At 41.9% G+C, this 24,940-nt stretch overlaps 2 long non-coding RNA genes across 2 annotated transcripts in view; both read right to left on the bottom strand.

Annotated features, from left to right (window-relative positions):
- Nucleotides 1–24,940, bottom strand: part of LOC104968993 (uncharacterized) — a 192,618-nt gene that overhangs the window by 85,630 nt on the left and 82,048 nt on the right. The window lies entirely within an intron of this gene.
- Nucleotides 369–20,880, bottom strand: LOC132345827 (uncharacterized). The gene is made up of 2 exons (XR_009495409.1): nucleotides 2,903–20,880; nucleotides 369–997 (listed from the first exon to the last, which is right to left on the bottom strand). It is a non-coding gene; the product is annotated as an uncharacterized lncRNA (long non-coding RNA).

The raw sequence follows: 24,940 nt of genomic DNA, 5'->3' as shown, positions 1-24,940 counted from the left end.
TTGAGGGAGCCTTGAGCACAGCCAGAACAAATATAGGGACCAGAGGTGCTCTTGAAACAACAAAGAGGGGCTGGGGTATCACAGGAGTGCCCAAGTGGGCGGGGGGCGGGGGGCAGTTACCACTGTTTTCCAAAACTGGATATAAGCATGAAAAAGTGCATATAAAATGACAAGATGAGCTACAAATATTTTTTTAAAAGAGAGAGAAAATAGATTACAAAGATGAAATGAGGTGTGTAGTATATTAAAAGTCATGCTATGAAATCCCACACACTTGCTAAGAGTGTGTCACAAATTAGGCTATAAATTTTCATTCAATGAGAAAAGGAAAACAGAATCTCTTTACATAGCTACCAGCAACCAAAGGGTTAAAAACATATTAGCTTCTTTTAATTTGATTTCCACAAGTTCAGCCTGGAATCTGTTCACATTCAGAGAGGAGCCAAGGGGTTAGATGCGGTGGAAGAAATGAACTATCAGTTATAACATGCCTGCCTGGTGCCAGACACCACCCCCATACTTTCAGATTTGGTATTCAAACAACTTTGTTCTTAGTCCAGATCCTGTGGGCTTTCCATCATCCTCTGCTTTCCCTCAGGAAGAAGAAGCTCCTGTGTACTTTGCTGTCTGCTGAATCCTTAGTACAAAACGCAGGTTGATTCCCCTGGTGTGTATCGATAATTTGTGAAGGAATCTTCCATGAGATGTGAATCAAAGGACTTTATCCAAGATGATTGATACTCGCAGCTGTCTTTTAAGATTACGATACATTCTGTTGATCCTTGCTGTCAGGCAAAGCGCGATACTATTCCTTCTCAAAGAGAGTTGCTTGACTCAACACAAAGCTTCCTGGATCACCAGGAACGCCTTATCACAGTTTTGTACCAGAACAGCTGTGCCCATGGGATGCTGTCCACAAGTGTTCTGTGAGGTATTTGAATTTATGGGGAAAAGTCAAGTGTTTTTCCAACTGAGTCCAACCCTTGAGTCAATCCACCTGAAAGCGTAAATGTACATTTTTAAGGTAAATCTGATTTAAATGCCTATTAACAGCCCAGATGTACACTAAAACGGGCAGATGGTATAATTAGGGTTCTGTAGCTTTTGAGGATGATTCTCTGATCCTCCCAGATATCCCACGACTAAACTGATTCCCTTTAGTATATTCCTTTCTTTTAGCTAGCAATTGTGGATTCTGCTCTCTGTAACTAAAACTCCAATAGTTGATGTATATCTATCTGTAGAGGAGAAAGAGGTAAAGGAATAAGATTCACATTGTATATTAAGGGCTTCCCAGGTGGCTCAGATGGTAAAGAGTCTCCCTGCAACGCAGGAGACCCAGGTTCGATCCCTGGGTTGGGAAGATCCCCTGGAGAAGGGAATGGCAACCCACTCCAGTGTTCTATCTGTAGAGGAGGAGGAGGTAAAGGAATAAGAGTCATGTTGTGCGTTGAAGCTATAACTAAATACCACGTGAAATGTGTATAGGTTCTAGTTCCCTGGTGCCACTCTTCATTACTTCATTTCCTTAGTTACATTTGAATTGCCTCAAAGACAAGCACATCTTCTCGTGAGAGTTTAGTATTTTAGAACATGAGCTCTGCTACCAGACTGCCTGATAGGAATCCTGGCTTTATCATTTTCTAGCTGTGTGACCTTGGGCAGGATATTTAACTTCTCTGCACCCCAGTTTCTTCATTGGTAAAATGTTCAAAGTGATAACAATCATAAAGAGCTTGTCACCATCTTGGCAATGTGATAAGACTGAATAAAGACTGCTATCCTCATTATCTTGATTTTAGCTTGTATCAAGATTGCCGGGAGAAATATCAATAACCTCAGATATGCAGATGACGCCACCCTTATGGCAGAAAGTGAAGAAGAACTAAAGAGCCTCTTGATTAAGGTGAAAGAGAAGAGTGGCAAAGCTGGCTTAAAGCTCAACATTCAAAAAACTAAGATCCTGGCATCCAGTCCCATCAAATAGATGGGGAAACAATGGAAACACTGACGGACTTTATTTTCTTGGGCTCCAAAATCACTGCAGATGGTGACTGCAGCCATGAAATTAAAAAATACTTGTTCCTTGGGAAAAAAGCTATGACAAACCTAGACAGCATATTAAAAAGCAGAGACATTACTTTGCTGACAGATGTCCGTCTAGTCAAAGCTATGGTTTTCCAGTAGTCATGCATGGATGTGACAGATGGACCATAAAGAAAGCTGAGTGCTGAAGAACAGATGCTTTTGAACAGTGGTGTTGGGGAAGACTCTTGAGAGTCTCTTGGACTACAAGGAGATCCAACCAGTCCATCCTAAAGGAAATCAGTCCTGAATATTCATTGGAAGAACTGATGCTGAAGCTGAAACTCCAGTACTTTGGCTACCTGATGCGAAGAACTGACTCATTGGAAAAGACCCTGATGCTGGGGAAGATTGAGGGCAGGATGAGAAGTGGGCGACAGAGGATGAGATGGTTGGATGGCATCACCGACTCAATAGACACGAGTTTGAGCAAGCTCCTGGAGTTGGTGAAGGACAGGGAAGCCTGGCGTGCTGCAGTCCATGGGGTTGCAAAGAGTTGGACATGACTGAGCGACTGAACAACAACAACAATTCTTATTATCACATGCTAACTCCAGAGAACTTGCTATAATGACAGTGATGAATAGCCAGTGTCAGAAAAGGAGTTGTACAGTGAATGGGAAACTTCTCAAATCCTGCAGTATCTTAGGACATGATGAAACACACTTTTCTCACCCTCTGAACTTTGAGGCTTTCCCTGCAGTTCTTTTTCCTGCTCATTGGCAGTGGAGTAATGGTGAATGCAGAATCTGTCAACTTACTTTGACATCCTTAACCTTACACAACTCACTCCAGTCATACAGCTCCATTTACATACCCTCCTCCCCAAATCTCTTCTACATCTGATTTCACATGGAGATCATTACAGGCAGAGTGTTTATACAAGTCTCCATGGTGACAATCCATTCTCTTGTCTCCACGGTGACATGTGCAAATAACTCATAACCTCTCCAATTCATTTTGTTTATCTGAACCGTCTACTGATTGTTATCAGCCTAAGCCATGTATAACAACACAAATTTATGTCTTTCTAGGAATAAAAAGGGAGAGAATAAAGTAAAATAATATTTAGGGCATGTCTCAATCCACTAAAAGAGCATATGGGGAAACTAAAACTCTAAATTTTATTTCATCCTTTAAATATACTGTGAATGCATAATTAGCACTTACAATTATTTACAAATTGTCTTCAGTGGTAGGACAACTATAATCTCAGTAAAAACAAAAATGGGTGGGACAAACATCACCGAGTCAGTAATCAGAGGACCTGAAATTGAGACCTAATCTTAGACTAACCAACCATTCCAAGATCAAGGGGGCTTCCCAGCACAGGAGACTTTAGTGCTAAAATCAGGCCATCTCTAAGTGTCCTTTTTCTCTTCATTGTTACGGGGTGCTGGAGAGAACCACTGCTGTGGTTCCTTCCAGACTGAATGTTTTGTGATTGTACAAAATAGAGCTGGATATTTTCCCCCCAGGACCATCCAAGTTCAGTGTGAGCATGGTAGATCGTACTTTATTTTCCAGTTATAAATGCATATTAGAAGTGAAAAGTGCAGTTCTTTTAGAGCTGAGTGTGCTTAGGTATAACAGAGGTCAAGCAGCTAGTTAAGTTGTGAACCGTAGCAAACGGCCTTAAATCATGTGCATTCTTCTTACTTGGGCTTGTCCCCGAACATTTTCACCAAATAAGGAAAATCTGTTTGGGGGATTAAGAGTGACTAACATTTATTTTTCAAAGCAATTGTGTTTTTTTAGGGCACATAGCCTGCCATTGCAAAATACCTCCAACCACCAGTAAGAAAGTCACTGGTGTGCAGACTCAGCCTGAGAAATAAGAATGGATGTTAAAAGGTGCAAGGTCAGTATACCTCTTTGCTTCACAGCATGAGCGAACACATGTAAAAAATAGAGATTATTCAGAACCAATCTCTTTTATTTTCCCACAACTGGAAGGTTCACCATGTTATTCCAGACTGCGGAGATGGGTGAGTCAAGCAGAGATGTTTTGAACAGAAATAATGTATTGATGTGCTTCCATTTCAGTTCACAGCTTTGTATGTCCCTTGCAACCATTTCTATGTGAATAAAAATTGTTGTTTTTGTAGAAGGACTATGAGCAAGATTTTTTCATTCCCCTGAAATGCATGTTTACCATGTTAGCTGAGGCTTCTTTCTTCACAGATAATTCTTTTGCAACTTGGTGACTTTGATGTGAAGACTTGCTCACCGGCAGTTTCATAATTGATAGGCTGGGTTGCCTAGCAGGTTTATCTGTCAGTCTCTAGCTGTCTATCTTGAAGAATGGTATTTATAAAACCACAGTTATATAGAGAAATATTAAAGGAAAAAGGACTTTTTAGTTATAAGGTTCTATCTTAGAAATCCTTTGGACTTATATCCATCTCTGTTTCTTCCAATTCTATGTTCCCTAAAACTTTCTAAAATTAATTTTACGATTTTTCCTCATTAGTATAAAATTAATCCATTGCTTATTCTCTTCTGCAGCAGGATGGAGTCCAGTGTCACCTTGAACTTTTTTATTACTCCTCATTCTTGCCCTTGAAGGGAGAGAACAAGGGCATACAGACACTGAAGCTACATGATGAGAACTGATCAATATCAGCAAAAAGAGTTTTGTTTGCTTCCATAAGTGCTGCTCACTCAAGGATTCGAGGGTCCGGTTTTGTTTCCTTGGGCTGGAAAGAGGGACAGGTTTTGCTGGCCATGATCACAAGGGGCAGGGAAGACCTCAAGCAGGGGAGAGAATATAAAGGGAAAAAGAACTTCCTGGTGTCAACAGCCAGTGAATTCTGTATGGTTTGAAAGGCAATCTTTGTGGGAATAAGAATTGAATATTTGAGCCATCCTCCAAACTCTTTGCATGTGTACGATCACCTATGAGTACATTTGAGTTTATTCTTGAATTATACCTTACGAACATGGAAGGGGGTGGCATTGCTGAAATGTAGTACGGGGAGTGGCTACATCACGTGAAATAAGCCAGGACCGCTGTACTGCGGTAGACAAGTGATGGGCAGATTCAGCCTGAGCTGCTGGTGTACTCAGCATATCCTTCCATGACAAGGAACATCAAGCACTGAAATCTGCTGTGTGGATAATGGCTTAGCAGAAATCTAGAACTGTGCTATGATGTGAAGGCTCATCAGTATGATTCCACAGAATATTTCCTACAGAAGACGCTGGCAGAGTGGGAAATATGGACTCTCATATCAGCCAATATAGATTTTAAAGACGGTGGCATTAGTCCTTGGCAGGACGGGAAGGATACAAGTGGAATGCTGGAACTGGTGGGAGGGTCTGTCACCATCAAATCTGGCCTCCCAGCCTCACACCCTCCAGGACTGCGGAAAACGAAGTGGGAAAGCAAGGTGGAGACTTGGAGACTTGTGGAGACTGTGGATTGAATGCCAAAGGGAGGAGTATAAACCACCGCTTGCACACATTTAGGAAATACTCTAGGAAATAGACTGTCTCAAAGAGCAGACAATGCAGGAAGATCGTGGTGAGACCCCAGGATCCCACTTTCTACCTGGCCCCAGGGGCAAAAGTGGAGAAGCAGGGTGCCCATGGGACTTTCTGCCGGCTCCAAGGAGAGTCTGCGACAGAGATGTGATTGCCAACAGCAAACACCCAGCACTGCCCAGGAGAGATGAGACCTTCCAGTTTGTTCTCTCACATTGGTTCAGAAGGTTCAGGAAAGGCTCTGATCTGGAGGGTGAAAGTGGCCAGGATCTGTGGGTTTAACTGCGGCATCGACAGGCTTTAGATCTTGGAGGCTTCTGCTCTGCTGCTTCCACAAATTCTGATGGGAGATACAAGAGGCAGGCTTTGTGTTCGGCTGGGATTTCCTCTCTCCTGCAGACCTCGGTACTGGATCATTCAGGCTCCATTCAGAAAACAGACAGTCAAAAAGGGCATTATATACAGGTATCTGTTACACAGATGAGGAAAGAGCTGAGAAGTCAAGTGGGATTCAGCGAGAAACCTACTGATTAGCAACTGAGGAAGGCCCTCCCACTGTCAGATGCAGAGATGAGCGGGATGGTGATGCTGGGTCCCAGGAGCGGGGACCACTGGACAGAAGCTGGAGCTTTCCCTGTGGAGAGAAGCTGGTCTGGTGCGAGTTAGCCCTATATCCACTGCCTCTCCTGCAGCAGAGAGAAAGGAGAAGACAGACTCTGGCTTTTCCCCTCCTCCGGCCCTCCGGGGTTCAATCAGTGCTTCCTGTTAGCTGTCTCTTTCTGGAAAGGAGAAGGCAAGAGAGCCTGGGAAATGTCTTTCCCTGAAAAAGACAGCAAAACTTCCCAGGTGGCACCAGGGGTAAAGAATCTGCCTGCCCTTGCAGAAGATGTAAGAGACGCAGGTTCGACCCCTAGGTTGGGAAGATCCCCTGGAAGAGGGCATGGCAACCCACTCTAGTATTCTTGCCTGGAGAATCTCTGTGGATAGGGGAGTCTGGTGGGTTATAGTCCATAGGGTTGCAAAGAGTTGGACATGACTGAAGCGACTTAGCACAAAAAGGGAAGGAGAAGACAGAAGTATGATTTGCACTGGGGTTGAAACAAATCAGAGATTGCACTTTTCTTTTCACATGAAGGAAGTACGGATGTAAGTTGTCTGATGTTAATATGGTGACTCCAAGATATTAGCAGGAAGCCAGGCTACTTCTCTCACGCCACCCCCCTCAATGTGTAGCTTTCATTGTTGACACTCCTTTAGGGTCCCAAATGACTGCTGTTGCTCTGGTTGTCACATTTACCTTCTAGCACAAAACAGGATGGTTGAATAGGACATAAAGAGCTTTCCAGAAGCCATGCCCCAAGACTGCCACTTACATCTATTTAGCTATTCTTGCTGGTGAACGAGGCTTGAAAGTATTGTTTTTCAGCTGGGAAAATTGCCCTCGCATTCTGCCTTTAAGGAAAGGGAAGACGGGATACTGGGTAAACCACAGGCAATCTCTGTCACAGAAAAAGAAAGACTGGCATTTAAGATCAAGTGAAAAATAGAACAGGCTGGTTGGGCAGCATCTCAGAGCAGTGTCTCAGACACAGGCCCAAGTCTCACAATCCACAGAAATCCAAGGCAGAGGAACAGGATGGGAGTGCCAGGTTAGGAGTGGGGTTACTATTCTATACGGCTCTGTCCAAATTTGAGTGGAAACCTACAGAAAGTATTGAACGTTGAGTACAGTCTTGATCGATTGCAAGTAAAGATAGATTCTTTCTGTGCTAATAGCATAGTGTTCCAGATTATCTGGTACATAAAAGAAATCTCACCATTCATTCATCTACTCATTATTTCAGCAGATACTCGGCAGGCACTGCACTGTGAGCCAGGGTCTCAGAGACAAACAGAGAGAGCGATGTCTGCTCTAATTGAGCTTACAGTCCTTTCTGGAGGCTCCTTAATGTTTGGCCTAAAGTTCCCAAGTGAATAAGCTGTGAGTCACCTATACGATTTATTTCTTCCAGAGTGTTAACTAAGGCACTATTTTTTTAAATGCATACTAATTGATAGCTATTATGAGCTAAATTTTGTCTTCCTTACAAAATATACGTTGAAGTCCAAATCCTCAATACCTTAGAATGTGACTATCTGGAAAGAGGGTCACTGCAGATGTGATTAGTTAAAATGAGGTCAACTGGTAGGATGGGCCCTTAATTCAATATAACCAGTTCAGTTCAGTTGTTCAGTCATGTCCGACTCTTTGCAGCCCCATGGACTGCAGCACACCAGGCCTCCCTGTCCATCACCAACTCCCAGAGCTTATTCAAACTCATGTCCGTTACGTTGGTGATGCCATCCAACCATCTCATCTTCTGTTGTCCTCTGCTCCTCCTGCCTTCAATCTTTAATAGGATCAGGGTCTTTTGCAATGAGTCAGCTCTTTGTATCAGGTGGCCAAAGTATTGGAGTTTCAGCTTCAGCATCAGTCCTTCCAATGAATATTCAGGACTGATTTCCCTTAGGATGGAGTGGCTGGATCTCCTTGCTGTCCAAGGGACCCTCAAGAGTCTTCTCGAACACCACAGTTCAATATGACCATTGGTGTCCTTACATGAGGGACAGAAGAGTCACATGTGTGCTTTCCAATCTATCATGGAAAATAATTTTAAAAAAAGAATATGTATATATATGTATGTATAACCAAATCACCCTGATTTGGACCTAAAACTAACATAATATTGTAAATCAATTTTTAAAAATCAGATTTTTTATTTCTCTTGGAAGACAGCAGATCTGGTAAAACTGGACCCAAATCCTACATGGCCACAGTGCTGGAGCTGAGAAACCACTATATTCTCCAGTTACAGTAACTGTCTGGTTTATTTTCCACATTAACTGGTTTATTTTCCACAGCTCTTAATAGGAATTGGCATTCGCACCCCACTCTCTCCAGCTTTATTTTTTGCTTTTGGTCACAGCCTTATCTGATGGACTTGACATATGAATTCTGTGTTGTCAAAAGGCAACAAGTATTTACTTAAAATCTCAGTGGAGATTTTTCTGCCCATCCTATTTACTCTTGCTACTCTACACTCTATTCTCTGCTTTGTATTTCTTTCTATCCATCTAACTATCTTAGCTTATTTACTTTTTATGCTCGATTCTCAGTAGAACATAAGTTCCCCAGAGGAAGATATTTGTCTCTTTTGTTCACTGTGGCAGCCCCAGTGCCTAGAGAAGTGTCTTGCTGTGAATAAAGGAACTATGGAATGTGAAAGCTATAATAAATCCCAAACATTAACTAACTCAATCTTAACGTTTTAACTCTCAAGGAAACTAACCAGGCCGAGAGAGGACATGATTTGAGAAAGGTCATATAGCCAATTAGCAGCCAAGTGAGTCAGGATTAGGACTGAGGTTTTTCTGCCCCCAAGTCCAGTGATCATTCTGTGGTTCCAGGCTGCCTCTCTAGTGATGTAATCATAGTATTTGAATTTTAAGAGTTAAGAATTTTAATTTTACCATCAAAATGGTAATAGAGAAATGATAGCTCTTATGTATTCCATCTAACTATTTATCTGATAAATGTTTTCAGAACAAAACTGAAAAAAATATTAATTCACGTTTCTGATATCTGAAAAGGTGACAGATTTACTGCTTCTTTATGATTATTCATAGTAAAGATTTAATTGTCATAGTTTGGTAAACACCTTTTTTATTTCAGCCTCAGAAGAGAACCCAGCTGATTTCTTGATAGCTATATTCTATCTTATTATTAAGGAGGTAGTTAAAAAAAAAAAAACTACATTTCCATCCACCAGGTTGAAACATAATATGCCAGAAACTCAAGTGATGGTTTTTCACTAATTAACCCATCTAATCTTTCTAAGGAAGTTCAGTTTGGTTGTTGAAAAGAGAATATCACATCAGAAAGAGCTGGTATGTGTTCACCACTATATATCAGTCATTCATTCATTCAGCAAAGATGTAATGAGGTCTTGCTATGTGCCAGATCTCTCCAATGATTAAAACCAGACAAGGTACCTCCTAGATAAAGCTTCCCTAGTGGCTCAGCTGATAAAGAATCCACCTGCAATGGGGGAGACCAGGGTTTGATCCCTGGGTTGGGAAGATCCCCTGGAGAAGGGAAAGGCTACCCACTCCAGGATTCTGGCCTAGAGAATTCCATGGACTGTATAGACCATGGTGTCACAAAGAGTCAGACACAACTGAGCGACTTTCACTTTCAGGTAAAGCTTATGTTCTAGAGCAGTGTTTTCCACAGCTGCCTAATAGGAGGAGGCTCCTTGGCACCTGTAAAACATACAGACTCCTAATTTCTACTCTAGACCTACAGAATCAGAAACTCAGGGAAAAAGACCTGGGAATCAAGTGTTCAGCAAGCATTCAGGTTCAATTTCATCAGGAGTGCTCGGATGCTCAGTCACTCAGTTATGTCCATCTCTTTCGTGATCCCATGGAATGTAGCCCACCAAGCTCCTCTGTCTATGGGATTTCCCAGGCAAGAATTACTGGAGTGGGTTGCCATTTTCTCCTCTAGGTGATCTTCCTGACCCAGGGATCGAACTCGTCTGCCCTGTGTCCCCTGCATTGGCAGAGGTGAGTTCTTTACCACCAAGTTACCTGGGAAACCTTTCACCAGGCAAGTTTCAGCAAAACTTGTAATGGGAGCTATAGACATTAACAAAGTATTTACACTAAAGCATGTGTGGTTCCCAAAATAAGTGCTATGGAAAATTGTATACAGTGATTGCTCACTACCTGTTTATTCAATATGTTTTTATTGAGCACCTAACATGTGCTAAACACTGCTTCAGATGCTGAGCATACAGCAGTAAATAAAAGAGATACGATTTCTGCCCTCATGGAGTTTTCATTTTAGTGAGGGAAACAGATCATGAGCACACATTCTAATGAGAAACCACAGTTGTGAACACCATGCCCTTTGGGGAAGCCTTTCTGTGCCCGGTAACCAGGCTAGCAGAAAAGGAAGAGAAGCCCAAGAGGCTGGCTATGAAGGGTTTAAGGACTCAGATGTGTTGAGTTGATTTCAGAAAAAGTCCTGGTTTGTCCTTCTCTAGGCCCATCTGAAAAATCTGCGCTTCCCAGAGAAGCCCCGGGGTTAAAACTATCCGCTGCATCCAACAGGCAGGGGGAGGAGAGTAAAATCGGCTGAGAAAAGTGGCTAAGAGATTGTATGCAATATCCTCTCTGCTCCATTGATTCTCCATGGCTTTCTCCCAGAGTGTTAGGAATCTAGACATTTCTGTGTCTGGGGTGAGGGGCCAGCATGTGGAAATAACTGAAGATACCAGCTGGTGAGTCAGTGATGCCGAGCTGGTGGCATCACCAACTCGATGGACATGAGTTTGAGCAAGCTCCAGGAGTTGGTGATGGACAGGGAGGCCTGGTGTGCTACAGTCCACGGGGTCAAGAAGATTTGGACACGACTGAGCCACCGAACTGAACTGAACTGATCAGCTGGTGAACTCACTGGCCAGGAGGGTTCGCTGCAGACAGGCACTATGGCTCTGGGGCTGGGAGCCACAGCATGGATCACCCAAGCCCCAAATCTACTGGTCATCAGAGCTAGGCCTCCAAGCATCAGCAGCACAACCAAAAGCAGAGTAAAGAGACAAGCGGGCAAGGGGGAAACCATGAGAGTTCAACCACGACGTGCTAACCTGACTCAACTCTGAAAGTCACAGTCTCTTCAGAAGCAGAGGACCCAGAGAAGAGAATGCCCTGAGAGTCAGACTTCACACCATCCTCTATTCCAAGAAGACACTAGCCATCTTTACAAGGCACTATCTTGAAAAAGAGGAGAGAGAGACTGCTTTGGGTTAGAAAAGATTTTTTTAAATTATGAATATTTTGAAACTTGAAAAATAGAATAGTATAATAAATTCCATATATAAATTATTCATATTATAGTTTTTGTCATTCTTGTTTCCTTAATAACTCAATTCTTTTTTTAAAAAAAATATTTTATAGCAAATCCTCATGCCATTTTGCTTCTATGGACTTCAGTAGGCATATGGAGAAAAACAATTTCTAACATTACCTCAATGTTATCATCACACTTAGGCAATTAACAACCATTTCATGAATTATCTAATATGCTGCTGCTGCTGCTGCTAAGTCAGTCGTGTCCAACTCTGTGCGACCCCATAGACGGCAACCCACCAGACTCTGCCGTCCCTGGGATTCTCCAGGCAAGAACACTGGAGTGGGTTGCCATTGCCTTCTCCCATCTAATATACAGTCCGTTTTAAATGTCTCTGATTGTTTCACATTGCCTTTTTCTGTTGGCTTGTTTGAATTGAGGTTTAATTAAGGGTGACATGTTATGTTTGGTTGTTAATGTCTCTTTAAGTGTCTCTTAATTTAGAGCAGCTCCCTTGCAATCATCAGAGCAAGAATTTAAGAAAACAAGATCAATTGGAAAAAACAAATCATTATCCTATTTTGCTCACATGAATCTGAGAGTGTATATTTTGATCCCACAACAAGAAGAAGCATTAATAGTCATATAGAATCTCATGCAACTGGAAGGTACCTTTAGGAAATCTTCCTGGGTAAATTATGTTAAAAAGCAGCAAGAAGATACTGGAGCAAAGGCTCTTATTCAGAAAATATTTTTCGGCACTATTACAAAGGCCACTAGATGAGCATGCTTCCTCAATTTCTTCCTTGCCATCCTGTAAATCCTGCAAGACTCATTATAAGCAGCACCTACTCTGACTCACAGACTATTAAAGCTTATTGAGAAATAACCTGGACTTCCCAGAAGACTAATTTACGTCAGCAAGCAAAAGGATAATCACAGCCATAAATCTCAAACCGATCCAAGAGTATAGCTGGTCAAAAAAAAATTCCGTAGTATTTTGTTACTTTAATCCAAAAGGCTTTGATTTTTCTTTCTTTAATAATCCACAGTGTTTTAAAAGCCACCCAGTTTTATTGCTGTTCCTTTCCTGCTACTGTGCAGGGTAACATCAAATAAGTTATGGCCAAAAGGCCAAAGTTCGTTGTTAGCTTCTCTCTGTTCGGTTTTACAGGCTGTTGGGAAACCGGAGAATAAATACTTGGAAGGAAAACAGAATTTAGACAATGGTACACATAAGTATAGAGAAACCCTCACATAATCAAGTACTACCAATCTTCATTTGTGTGGATTCCCATTTTTAGAAATTGAAGCCATTCTCTCTTATCAGTTTATTGGTTAATTGCTTCAAAAGTGCCTCTGGGAATAATTCCTAAAAATGGTGATTAAAACAGTCTCCTGAAATGCAGATGCTCCCCATCGCCAACCCAGCTCATTGCTCTCTGTGTTCATGTTAATATTTCTCTGGCCAGTGTCTGGTCAAAGACAGATTATTTATAGCAGAAACACCAGAGCTCAAAGCATCCTGCTTACCTTGTGTTGTCAAGGTAACAACTTAAGATCCTTTCCCACTTCTGCTGAAAGGTCAGATCTCTGATGATATGAGTCACAGAGCTCAGGGGGATTGTTAAAATTGAGATAGCACTTTGTCAAAGCCAAATTAAAAATAAGGCTTTATAAACATCCAGACCGTTTTAAATTGGATTGAAACCACTAGGTGGTTTATAGTACGTAATTAACCCTGCCGCCTCCCTGGTTGGGCTCTGGGAGGCGTGGCTTAGCCTCACGGCCACTCGAACGAAGAGCTTTCTTCCGAGGACAGCAGCGCTCTCAGCTACTTACTGACTCTGTTAATTGCAAACAGAACTGCTAATTCTCATTTGCATGAGACATGACAGAGACTCCTAAAAATGTTTTTTTCCTTTAAATTTCACATTTAGAAACTTCGAAAACTACAGTGGGGAAGGAGATTTTGAAGTTAACTTTGAAAAGGAATCGCAGACCAATGCAATAGGAGGTAAGAGCGACTTGAAGCATTATCTATGAATTAAATTCTCAGAACAACTTTCTAAGGTAGAAAATATTAATCTCAAATCCTTTTCTTTTTTTTTAATAAACAAGGATGGTGAGACAGAGATTGAGTAAGTAACTTAGCCCAGGTCATAGGAAAACTTCAGGGAGAATTTGCTCCCAACAGTTCACTTGATGTCTACACTCTCACAACTTGGCCAGAATTCCTTTTAACAAGCTCATCTCTCGAACTGAGTTACAGGAAAGTCCTAAGGTGGCGTTCCGCTCGGGAGGGACCCATGCCAACTTGTGAGCTTGTGCTTTCGTGGGATCCTCCAGCGCCCACATACCTCCTCCAGTATAGGGCCCCACTTCCACCCTGCGGTGCCCAACAGAACTCATTTAAGAAATACTAAATCTGGGATATAAATAGTTGAGTACCTCAGTCCAACCTCGTCCAAAACAAAGTTTTGAAAATTTAGGTGCGTAATGTTAGGGACTTTGTGCAAGGGACTGACTCCTTTGAGCTGACCGCTAAGCAATGAACATGAAAGGGAGCAGACTTTTTAGAAAGATAAATAATCTTGAGCAAAAACAAGATTTACAATACCTGCCAGTCGCTTTGTACTGTGTGTGCATGTTTTTTTTTTTTTTTTTTCACAATTAACTGAAGGAGCAGTTTGTTCCTGACAGTAAACTTTGTGTCAGAGGCTTACAGAAGAGAGGCTGAGGGGTATAGGGCATCTTCCAGAACCCTCGCAGAGGAAAATAACCAGGGACCCTTCCCTTCCTCCCTAAAGTCAATTTAACCACTGTTTTCCGCAGCATCTCCAGGCTCTAATATTCAGAGAAATCGAGAGCACCAAGGAGTTTTAGCTAAATTGATTCTTCTGGCCCTCCCGTATAGCTACACGACAGAGGTTTGTTCAGATTTATAAAAGATTATTTGGATCCTAGGAACATCTGACTCATGTGTGTTTGAGATCTGCATAACTACAGAAAAGATTCGACTGGATGCACCAGTTTCATACATCAAAGAAATAATTGCTACCGAGTGGAGGATTATTACACAGATTCGGATGAGCCACCGCAGAAGTCACATTGCCCCTCAAGCGTAGCATCCTTAATTAGTTAAAGCCTGATGGAACAAAGTGGGGACGAATGAACACTTATTTAGCTTCCTGTGTGCTCCGCCTTCCCCAACCCCGCCCCCCCCACCCCCAGTCTGGCAGGCTCCTCTCCGTCCTCAGCTCAGGCCTCCCCTCAGAGGGCACGAGCTGCAGTGCTCAGGCCAGTGTAGGAGCATCTGCTGTCTCCTGCCCCAGACTCTGCCCCGCAGCCACCTGACACTTTCAGGGCCCTCATCACAATTTGCAGTGAGGGATTTTTTTGTTTGTCTATATTCTGCCTACTCAATAGCTTGCAGGTTTTTGTGAAGGCAGAGGCCACATCCACACTAACAGCAGCATTCAGGAGTTTGACTCCTGGCCAGAAGCCTGTGTTGTGATTTTTTTCAGGCCCAACCACAGGCCTTTACCAAGGCTCTGCCTGAAAGTCTGATGGAGAAAGTCTGCCCTCCCCATATCAGACTCACATCATCAGCCTTCCCACCCCCTACCCTTGACTGGTCAAACTCTTACAGGTATTTATATTTGCAGCCAAGGGATCTTTACGTGGGGGGTCTCTTTATCAAGATCCTTAAGTAGAGGCCTTGTTAGGTGCCTCTGAGAGCTGGGAGTAGGGTTGCAGGCGGCAGGAGGTGGGGTAGATGCTGGAGAAATGAAAATCTGAAGATATTTTCTCCACTCTGCTCAGTACTCGGTGCTTTTTGTCTTCCAGCTATTTCCTCTCCGCCTTTACCCGTCTCCCACCCCATGGCTCTGGGGTCCATAACATGGCAGGAGTCTTTCAACCAGGACTCTTGATAGTGAGACAATTCCCCATGTCTGGGCTGAGCCATCTAACCCTCGCCAGTGTCCTTCTCTGGGGAAAGTGGAATGATGGGGGAATCTGTGCTTTCTCTACTATAACCTCATGCTAATATTATCACAGGAAGTGGTTAAAGGCTAGACCGTTTCATTTTGACTTGTCTTAATCAGCTACTCATATGTTGGTGGCACAGTTCAGCTCTCAACAAAGATATAGTAGATACTCAATAAATATTAAACAAAAGATTCAATGAGTGAATGAATGAATAATCTCTGTAGGTATCACGTATTACATTAAGTACTTTAGTCAATCTGTGAGCATTTGCTAAACACCTCCTACATGCCTAGCACTGTTCTAAGCTCCTGGGATTCACACAAAGATTTCCTGCCATCAAAGACCTTACATTATATGCATTCTATTATTATCCCAGTTAATCCTCACAGTAACCCTGTCAGGTGAAAACTGAGAATTATAAAGATTAAAAATTTGCTTAAGGTCATAAAATTGTAAGTAGCAGAACTGAAGTTGAAAAATCTCTTTCTTTGTGGCTATGGCCTTGTCTTCCCAAACCACCTGGGTAAGGACTAACTTCTCTCCTGATCTCAGGAGTCCACAATCTGCAGTCATCACCTGATAACTGTAGCAGCTTCCACTTTGCTGGTGTCCATAGGACAACAAGGCATGTGCACCCAGAATCCTCTGTTCCTGCCCCCTAGGAAGGCTCACTGGAGTCTTCTTAGCCAAAGAAATCTGAAAGGGGCGCCTTCAGTGGTGGCTCACAGAGGCAGGACAAGGAAAGAGGGAACCGAAGGACTGAGAGCTGGTGGTGGCTGTGCGCTTTTCCTTTGTCAGTAGGATTCTAAAGAGCTCTTGGATGAAGGCTGAGAAGGAATGGAAAAAGACTTAAAACTGCTCCCTTTCCTTAGTTCCATTACTACGACTGCCCATGATTCCAGTCCTAAAAACCACAAAATGCTGCTCAGAACTTTTATTTATTTATTCCTTTAGACTGGGTAATTTCATGACAAATGCGACCTTAAAAAGATGAGACTTATTAACAAATGTCTTCAGAATTTGTTTGACAGTTTCTGAGAGAGTTAAACATACACTTACCCCATGATCTTGCAACTCTGCTACTTGGAATTTACCCAAGAGAAATGAAAACACGTCTACACAAAGACTTACATGCAAATATTCATAGTAGAGGTGCCATAGTCAAAACTATGACACAACCCCAGTGTCCGTCAGCAGGTGAATGAATCAATGAAATGTGGTATCGCCATGCAATGGCATACTATGCTGCTGTAGTAAAGACCGAAACACCGATACAGGCAAGAGCATGGATGAACCTCAAAAACATTATTCTAACTGAAAGAAGCTAGATACAAAGGACTGTGTATTGTGATATTTCGCTTATATGAAACTTCTAGAAAAAGGCAAAACTACAGAGAAAGAAAGCAGATCAGCAGTTGCCTGGGTTGGAAGTAGGAGCAAGTATCAACTCCAGTTATCAAGGGGGAAGTTTTGAGGTGATAGAGCTGTTCTACAACTGGATTGTGGGGATGGCTGCACAATTACTTACAGTTACCAAAAGTTTACAAACTGCACACTTAGAATCGGTGAGCTTTTATGGAGACATGAATTTTCATTTCAATCCCAAAGAAAGGCAATGCCAAAGAATGCTCAAACTACCGCACAATTGCACTCATCTCGCACGCTAGTAAAGTAATGCTCAAAATTCTCCAAGCCAGGCTTCAGCAATACATGAACCGTGAACTTCCAGATGTTCAAGCTGGTTTTAGAAAAGGCAGAGGAACCAGAGATCAAATTAACAACATCTGCTGGATCATCAAAAAAGCAAGAGAGTTCCAGAAAAACATCTATTTCTGCAGTATTGACAATGCCAAAGCCTTTGACTGTGTGGATCACAATAAACTGTGGAAAATTTTGAAGGAGATGGGAATACCAGACCACCTGACCTGCCTCTTGAGAAACCTATATGCAGATCAGGAAGCAACAGTTAGAACTGGACATGGAACAACAGACTGGTTCCAAATAGGAAAAGGAGTACGTCAAGGCTGTATATGGTCACCCTGCTTATTTAACTTATATGCATAGTACATCATGAGAAATGCCGGACTGGAAGAAACACAAGCTGGAATCAAGATTGCCAGGAGAAATATCAATAACCTCAGATATGCAGATGATACCACCCTTATGGCAGAAAGTGAAGAGGAACTCAAAAGCCTCTTGATGAAAGTGAAAGTGGAGAGTGAAAAAGTTGGCTGAAATCTCAACATTCAGAAAACTAAGATCATGGCATCTGGTCCCATCACTTCATGGGAAATAGATGGGGAAACAGTGGAAACAGTGTCAGACTTTCTTTTGGGGGGCTCCAAAATCACTGCAGATGGTGATTGCAGCCATGAAATTAAAAGACACTTACTCCTTGGAAGGAAAGTTATGACCAACCTAGATAGTACATTGAAAATCAGAGACATTACTTTGCCAACAAAGGTTCATCTAGTCAAGGCTATGGTTTTTCCAGTGGTCATGTATGGATGTGAGAATTGGACTGTGAAGACGGCTGAGTGCCAAAGAATTGATGCTTTTGAACTGTGGTGTTGGAGAAGACTCTTGAGAGTCCCTTGGACTGCAAGGAGATCCAACCAGTCCATTCTAAAGGAGATTAGCCCTGGGTGTTCTTTGGAAGGAATGATGCTAAAGCTGAAACTCCAATACTTTGGCCACCTTATGGGAAAAGTTGACTCATTGGAAAAGACTCTGATGCTGGGAGAGATTGGGGGCAGGAGGAGAAGGGGACAACAGAGGATGAGATGGCTGGATGGCATCACTGACTTGATGGATGTGAGTCTGAGTGAACTCCGGGAGTTGGTGATGGACAGGGAAGCCTGGCGTGCTGTGATTCATGGGGTCGCAAAGAGTTGGACACGACTGAGCAACTGAACTGAACTGACACCTCAGTACATCTCTTAAAAGAGGGAAGGGGAAGAAACTGTTTAGGCATGGTTTTCCTTTAAGATTAAAATAAAAAAAATTAGACTAAGGAAAAAGAAGTATCCTAAATGCAAACTCTATTCTTGGGATATGGTTTAATTTTAAAATCTGCTCATAGATTAGTATTTGCTCAAACGCAGCTATCATCTGACATTTCAAGCTGGTCTCTGTGTGGGCTGAAATATGCAAGTGCATTCATGTTACCAAGTTCTTGGAATTCTCCGGAGGACTTCCTGACAGGATCAGAGAATAAACTGCCACCGCACACAGGAAACGAGGAAAGAGACAAACAGAAACTGTGCTGAACTGGGTGTGCTGGTCCACTTCTAGAGCAGCTGATGGGGCCAGACAGAGTCAGGGAGGCGGGAGGTGAGGAGAGTGAGGGACTGTAGCCCGCCAGGCTCCTCTGTCCATGGGATTCTCCAGGCAAGAATACTGGAGTGCATTGCCATGCCCTCCTCCAGGGGATCTTCCCCACCCAGGGATCAAACCCACATCCCTTGTGTCTCCTGCATTGGTAGGCGGATTCTTTACCGCTGAGTCCAGCGGGTGGCAGGGTTTTAATCTCCTCCCTAAAACTGACCTGAGGGCTTAGGGACAAAAGCCGCAGAAGCGTGTGTCACAGGTCCTGCATGTGAAGGATAGTCAACCGGTCCTCAAAGAAATCAGACTCTGGCTCAGGTGGCATTTTAATAAAAGCAGACAGCTGCCTCCTGCCTTGCGGGTCAGCCTCCCCACAGTCTTGAGACTCACTCTTCTCTCTCTGTGGGAAAGCCTGCTAGAGGCATATTGGCTGCAAAATGAGGTTTCTTTTCCTATTTTTTTTCCCACCTTTTAAAAAACCAGCTTGAAGCTCATTAAGATTAGGAAAGTGAATGAGGCACTTGTGAAATAGGAAAAGTGGGGTGCAAGGCCAGGGAAGAAAAGACAGATGCGGACTTGTGTAAAAAGGTGCAAAGGGTGGTCAGGGAGGGCAGGGGCTCTGTCACTGCGGCTGCGATGCTTGGGGCTTCTATTCCCTCAAGTGAGACTATCAGAAGGAGTCCACGTTTTTCAATAGACCAGCATGACATTAAGCGGATGGTTCCTGAACATTGGCACTCCAGACTGCAGGGTCTCTGCAGGTGGGTTTTGTGCTGTGCTCTTTGGTTGCCAGAATATAAATCCCACATGAATTGTGTAGCAGCAGCAGGTTTCATGGGTAGCAAAGAGGATTATGTGCTCTGGGGAAGTGCTTTTCTCCCCCTTTCTTCTCTTTCCTTTAAAAAAAAATTTTTTTTTAAATGGAAGCATTCAACTTCCCAGAGAGATGGAACCATGTCTTTACAGCCAAAGTGAAAGGGAGGTTTGAGGCAAAGCAATAATAACTCAGGTCAACGAGGACTGTCTTGGCCACCCCACCTCCTCCGTTACTTCCACCTCACATAAAAGAACATATGGTGAACAAGTATTTCTAAGACAAAAAAGTAGAAAAATGGGCAAAGAATATAGACAGACAGCTCACAGACAAAGTTATGTAAATTACAGTTAATACATGAAAAGGCTTATTGCCCCTGGTGACTAGGGATATGCAGACCAAAGGAACATGAGATACTAGTCTTCACATTGCAGATTGATAAAAACTAAAAGGTACGATAGTGCACAGAAGATAGGAAGCAGCCCCTTCAACATATTGCTTGTAGGGAAGTGATCTGCAGCAGGCTTTTATAAGATAATAATTAACTTAAAAAATTTGTTTTTAGTTGAAGGATAATTGCTTTACAGAATTTTGTGATTTTCTGTCATATATCAACAGGAATCAGCCACAGGCACAGCCATGTGCCCTCCCTCCCAGACTTCTCTCCCGTCCCCCTCCCCATCCTGTGCTTCAGCCCGTCACAGAGCCCCTGTTTGAATTCCCTGAGTCATACAGCAAATTCCCGTTGGCTGTCTATTTTACACATGGTATCGTAAATTTCCATGTTACTCTCTCTATACATCTCCCCTTCTCCCTCCTCTCCTCCCCCTATGTCCATAGCTAGAACATAGAAGCAACCTAGATGCCCATCGACAGATGAATGGATATAGAAGCTGTGGTACATATATACAATGGAATACTACTCAGCCATAAAAGGAACACATTTGAGTCTGTTCTAAGGAGGTGGACAAAACTAGAGCCTATTCTACAGAGTGAAGTAAGTCAGAAAGAGAAATATAAATATCGCATACTGACACATATATATGGAATCTAAAAAGATGGTGCTGATAAATTTACTTTCAGGGCAGCAATGGAGAAACGGACATAGAGAACAGAACTAACTTTTAAAGTTAAAAGAGGACTCCCAGAGGGAGGGGGGAATGATTTGGGAGAATGGCATTAAAACATGTATAATATCATATAAGAAATGAATCGCCAGTCCAGGTTCGATGCAGGATACAGGAAGCTTGGGGCTGGTGCACTGGGATGACCCAGAGGGATGGTATGGGGAGGAAGGTGGGAGGGGTGTTCAGGATGGGGAACATGTGTACACCCATGGTGGATGCATGTTGATGCATGGCAAAACCAATACAATATTGTAAAGTAAAAAAAAATAATAATAAAAAAAGAAAGAAAATTGACCTTGTTAAATAGAAAATAATAATAATAAAAGAGGACTCCCAAATTCCCCTCTTGGTAACTTGTCCTACAGAAAAGAAAACGTACCATGTTGGGAGGCAGAAGAACTGGAAACCCAAACCAATCAATCAAAAAGGGATGAAGAATTATGAGGCATCTATAATATAAGGTGTCATACAGGCAGTAAAAGGAATGAGTTGGATTCATATTTATTAATCTGGGAAAATTTTTCATGATCTGTTCAATATAGAAATACTTCTAATTAATGTAATATAGTATATCTAATATTCAGTAGAAAAAATCCTTTACTTCCCCCCAAATAATATGAATAATTTTGGACAGATAACTTAGTATATAGATATAATTAGGTCATCTGGACCACCTTAAAAGGGAGGAGGAGACAGAGAGCTACATTTTTTTCATACATCTTTGGATTGCTCACTTGTAACAATGAACATGCGTTACTTTTTAATTGAAACAAGGAAATTCATTTAGTTAATCTTTGTGCTTAGTCACTCAGTTGTGTTTGATTCTTTGTGACCCCTTGGACAATAGCCAGCCAGATTCCCTTGTCCATGAGAATTCTCCAGGCAAGAATACTGGAGTGGATTGCCATGCCCTTCTCTAGGGGATCTTCCCAACCCAGGGATTGAATCCAGGTCTCCTGCATTGCATGTGGATTCTTTACCATCTGAGCTACCAGGGAAGCCCAAGAATACTGGAGTGGGTAGCCTATCCTGTCTCCAGGGGATCTGCCCAACCCAGGAATTGAACCAGGGTCTCCTGAATTGCAAGCAGATTCTTTATCATCTGAGCTATCAGGCAAGCCCTAGTCAATCTTTAGTTTGCTTTAATTTTAGTAGGGTCTTTGCTGAGGCCCTGCTAAATTTTGAACTGTATTTCTGCCACCAGTCAGCTTACTAAACAATTGCAAACATATGAACAAAGAGAATAAAACCAAAGAAAAATAAATGACCATACATGTCAAGATACTCTGTCCCTTTGGAGGCTGGAGAGCTATGTGGGCCAAGGCAAGAGGGTAGAACTCTGTATTTTCTTGTGGAGGCAGCAACAGAGCCAAGATCTTGAAGTATAGGATTTGTGTTATGGGAGCTGTGGGAAGAAAAAAGCTAAATATACATGGTGGGATTATTAGATCGATCTTGCTGTGTTTGTCCAAATCTTCCAAACCATTACTGATGGTTTTATCTTTAAAAATTACTGAAAGAGGTATATTAACATTTCCTACTCTGACAGTGAACTTGTTCATTTCTTTCTGAGTACTATGTAAATCAAGTGGTGGGTACAGGGGTCAGTTAATTGCTTTGTTGACCTTTACACCTTGCACAACAAACATTCATTGGTAATCATCTGACGTGTATAGAAACAAAACAAACTTTCTTCTGGTTAAGTTTTGGCATTTTTATGACTATTATAAATTCAGTATTTTTATATATTTCTGGTAATTTAAACCTATTTTGAATTATGTGATTACTGTTTTATTCTTAGTAACACTTTATTACGTAAGTTTTGTCAGATATTGATGTTGTTACACATGCTCTTTTGATTGGTATTTAACTGGGATGACAAGTTTATTCCTTTCCATACCTATCTTTCATGTATGCTTCTTGTCAACTGTTTATAGATAGCATTTTTAAAAATTCATATTTTTAATCTTTGTCTTTTAACTGAAAACAATGTTAGTTCATGTACATTTATTGTGTTTCCTGACATATTGATGCTTGTTTTTACCATATTACCTTGTTTGTATATTTGCCCCAAGGTTTCATATTTAATAACTTCTTTCCATGTCTGATGCCTCTGGTGTCTGAACTTTGTCTTTTATCTGGATCAAGCCTCTCTGCCTAAATTTTCAGGTTGACACCTCAATTAGGTTGACACTGCCTAACTTTTAGTTACAACTTTCTTAGCTTGATTCTATTTACACTTGGTACCACATCCTGCAGCCCACTCCACCCCACTCCATATGGCCCTGGAACCTCAGGAGGATGATCAGATCCAGTACTTGGGGCTACTGCTTCTCTGGGAGAAGCTATTAGGCATTCTTGCCATCCAGGCTCTAATTATTGGATTTACCTTCATTTCTGTCTTTTGCAGTCAACAAAACTCTGACCATTGTTCCTTTAAAATCTGTCTTTATTCCACCCCCTATTTCCATAACCACGATCCCAACCTTAGTTTAGGTTCTTAGTGCTTCCAAGTTATGCACTTCCTAGCAACTACAGTGGCTGTACTAGACACAGTATTTTCACCGTATGTCTAATGGCCATCACGCTCATCTTCCATTATTGCGATCTGGTCATATCACTACTGCCCTCAAAAACTTTCTATCGCTCTCCAAACAACTTAAATCTTCCCTCAGTGTAGAATTCCTAAGCTACTATTTCAGCTTTATCTAATTACTCTCTAGTTGGTTTTCTAGCATTAGGTCTATTCCCTAACCTAGATTATAATCTTTCACTGTAGGGAATTCCATCTTGTCCGTTTTTTTAGTTTTTCTTATCTTATCACTTTGATTTCTTACTCACCAGAATCTTGATCATACCTCAAAACTATATTAGACTGTGAGATCCTTGAGGGTTGACACTGATGTCTTCATAATTGTATCTTATCATAACACAGGTGACAAGAACAGAGTAGTTACTCAAAGAAGGTTTCCTTACACACTGCTATGAATTGGTTGTCCCGCTGTGGGAACAAGACTGTCATTGTCATAGTTAGTATTTATACACCTAGTTCCAATATCTACCTGTAATCATACCTGGTAGACCCCTTAATTCAGAACTTTATGAACGTACCTGTGGCACATGGAATCTGTTGCCATTTCAACAGGCAATATTCCCTTCTCTCATGTTAAGAGAATCCCTATTTTGTCTAGGTGTTAAGAAGCATGGCATATAAGGAAGGCCATCCAGCCCCAGGGAACAAATCACGATGAGTCTAGACCAGGAATGGTCTATTCTCCTCATCAGTGATTAATTTTACCTTTAGGCATATCTGACCAATGAGATACAGCAGGATTGCTGAAAGATTCTCAGAAAAATTTCTAAGAAAATAAGACACTTGAGGAGAAATGGGCTTTTCTGTCTTGGGGTGTAATTGCATATAGAAGTGATGCCTGAAGCTGAAATCACCATCCTCTTACTATAAAGAGACAAGCTTCAAGAAGAAAAATCAATATGCTCAAGATGAGAGCAGAAAGGTAGAAAGAGTCTGGGTTATGGATAAAATCGGTCCTGGAACCAGCTACATCCATATTGGACAGTTTCTGCCAATTCTAGGCAAGTCTTCTGACTATAGCACAAAAACAAAATAGCTTAGTCTGTGAGAGCTCTCACTATTGGTTGAAACTATTTGTAAACATGTTTACTATACAGTTAACTTAAAGTAATTATATACCAGTGAAGTTGCCCAGTCATGTCCACTCTTTGCAACCCCATGCACTGTAGCCTACCAGGCTCCTCCACTGGAATTTTCCAGGCAAGAGTACTGGAGTGGGTTGCCATTTCCTTCTCCAGGGGATCCTTCCAACCCAGGGATCCAACCCAGGTCTCCCGTATTGCAGGCAGATGCTTTACTGTCTGAACCACCAGGGAAACCCCCAAAGTAATTATATAAAGAAAATGATAATATCAATAAGGAAGTTGATGTTTCTTTTGATACTAATTTCACTCACACTAATTTTCCACCCTAAAAAACTTAATAGTTAAAAAGGTTTAGCAAGTATAGCTTAAGAAGACTGTTTCTGGTTTCCTTCTTTTCGTCTTGCTGTTCCATGCTCTCCATGCCATTATGTCCTTATGCTGGGAGTCTAATTTGCAGATAAAGACAAATCTCAGCCCCTACTCATGTGATTACTTGTATTTCATTTTAAATTCTAGACATTTTCCAAGTATGGA

The sequence above is a fragment of the Bos taurus genome, chromosome 7, assembly GCF_002263795.3.
Source record: "Bos taurus isolate L1 Dominette 01449 registration number 42190680 breed Hereford chromosome 7, ARS-UCD2.0, whole genome shotgun sequence".
Lineage (NCBI taxonomy): Eukaryota > Metazoa > Chordata > Mammalia > Artiodactyla > Bovidae > Bos > Bos taurus.
Note: the sequence above shows the minus strand (reverse complement) of the source record. Positions and strands in the feature narration are given on the sequence as shown.